The sequence below is a fragment of the Chelonoidis abingdonii genome, chromosome 2, assembly GCF_003597395.2.
Source record: "Chelonoidis abingdonii isolate Lonesome George chromosome 2, CheloAbing_2.0, whole genome shotgun sequence".
In the NCBI taxonomy this organism is placed as follows: domain Eukaryota; kingdom Metazoa; phylum Chordata; order Testudines; family Testudinidae; genus Chelonoidis; species Chelonoidis abingdonii.
In genome coordinates, this window is record NC_133770.1 from 145,309,611 (window position 1) to 145,312,033 (window position 2,423).

The following is a 2,423-nucleotide window of genomic DNA, read 5'->3' on the forward strand; positions in this document are numbered from 1 at the left end:
AAACTTCCCTCCTTCCTTTTGAAAGATCTTGTTCCCCCATTGGTTCCTCTGGTCAGGTGTCAGCTAGGCTAGGTGAACTTCTTAACCCTTTACAGGTGAAAGAGGCATTAACCCTTAACTATCTGTTTATGACAATCCTACAAGCCAAATGGACAGTAGGGGAGAATTGAGATGTATTTTGGGTATTCTGTGGTACTTGGTGTCCTTGAGAAGCTGAGTTTGGGATGTTCTTTCCCCGCCGAATATTGTGTTTTGGTGGGGTGAAAGGGATAACTGTTTCAGTTCTTGTGATAAATCTGGATGGTAATTGTAATAGTTAAAGTACCTATCTACTTTAGATGAACATCTTGTGTCTTACTGTATGTTTAATTTGAAATATATTAATACAATATAAAACAGGTAAAAGTTAAAAGCAGCTTGATTTTGGTTTGAATAGTATTGTGAAGATTTATTTTCAAATATCTCAGACTTGCTAAATAAGCTTTCTCATAGCATTTAGATTATGGTTCCATTTAAAATATGCCTCTATTTGTTAAACTGCACAGTGCTTTACATGATGCTTTAACTTGAAATTGTAAATTAAACTAGTATAAACGCATAAAGTATTTTATGTTATAGTAGGCTTTATAGCAGCAATTAAGTATTTTATTACTAATGCACATAAAAATGGCCATACTGGGTCAGAGCAAAGGTCCATCTAGACCAGGATACAGTCTTTTGATGGTGACCAATGCCATATGCTTCTAAGGGAATGAATAGAACAAGGAAATCATCAAATGATCATCCCCTATTGTTCAGTCCCAGCATCTTGCAGGCATAGGCTAAGGCACACACACACACACAGCATGGGGTTGCATCCTTGACCATGTTTGGCCAACAGCAATTGAGGACCTATCCTCCATGAACTTATCTAATTTTTTTTTAATCCAGTTATAATTTTGGACTTCACAACATCCTCTGGCAGAGTTCTACAGGTTGACTGTACATAACAAGCTTTATACAGTGGAACCTCAGAGTTACTAACAGAGGTTGTTCATAACTCTCTGCAATGTTCATAACTTTGAACAAAACATGGTGGATCTTTCAAAAGTTTACATCTGTACATTGAGCTAATATAGCTTTGAAACTTTACTATGCCGAAGAAAAAATGCTGCTTTTAACCATATTAATTTAAATGAAACGAGCACAGAAGCAGTGTCCTTATCTTGTCAATTTTTTTAAACTTTCCCTTTATTTTTTTAGTAGTTTACGTTTAACATAGTACTGTACTGTGTGTGTATGGCATTTGCCTTTTTTCTTTTTCTTGTGTCTTCGGTGTTTTGGGGTTTTTTTGGTCATTGCAGCTGCCTTATTGCATACTTCCAGTTCCAAATGAGATGTGTAGTTTGACTGGTCAGTTTATAACACTGGTGTTTGTAACTCTGAGGTTCTATTGTAATTAAACGTGCTTGCTCCTCAGTTAATTCTCCGAATTAAATATCTTTAAAACTATTTTCAAAACATCAAGGTGATCGGCCTATTTTAAATAGGTTTTGAAAGTTGATTGATTTCTAAAGGATAATCAAAATCAGGTAAAGTTTGTTTTGTTTTTGTTTTTTGTTCCCTCTCCCCTCCCCATATTAGAATACTAAACAAATGCTTACTTTACTGTAAATGGGGAAAAGTACAATAATTTAGACCCATGTTGGTGACTTGCATATCCGGTTTAATGCATTTTAAATTGGGTGAAATGTTAAACCAGAAATGTTAAACTAAACTGCTTTGCTGTTCTGTCCCTAAAATGGTATAAGAAAACAAACTGAGCTGGAGTTTTATAATACAATTTCATTTATTTGAAAATATATAGAGAGAAAAAGACACACTGCTAATCTCATATGTGAAGCATTTCATAATATTTTAAGAGTCAAAATATGTTTAATCCTCTGCAAAATGTAAAAAGATTTTTAAAAGATGCAGCATTACGGAGGGGAAATTCAAGTAAAATAAGTAGAGATGAAGGTCCCTTCATTTACTCAATTAATATGATCATAGATCTTCTACTATACTCAAAGTGGGACAAATTATTTAATTAGAACCTTGATTTCTTGCACAGAAGGTGCCTAATTCAGCTCCCATTGAGGTAAATGGGAGCCTTTTCATTAAATTTAGTAACAGTACTTAGCTCTTATCTAGTGTTTTTCAGGACTTGAGTCAAATCATTTTAATATTTAAAGTCTCTATAATATAGGTTGTCTTTACCTAGTCACCATTCGATCAGAGAACAAATTTTGTGTGATTTTATAACTTTTATTTCAGAGTCCAAACAACTATAAGCTTAACTAATTTCTTTACTTCCCTAAAATACTATACAATATGAAAATTAAATTGAAATTATAGTCTAAATCAAGTTGGTCAAATCAAGATGTTAACAATAATACAAACCA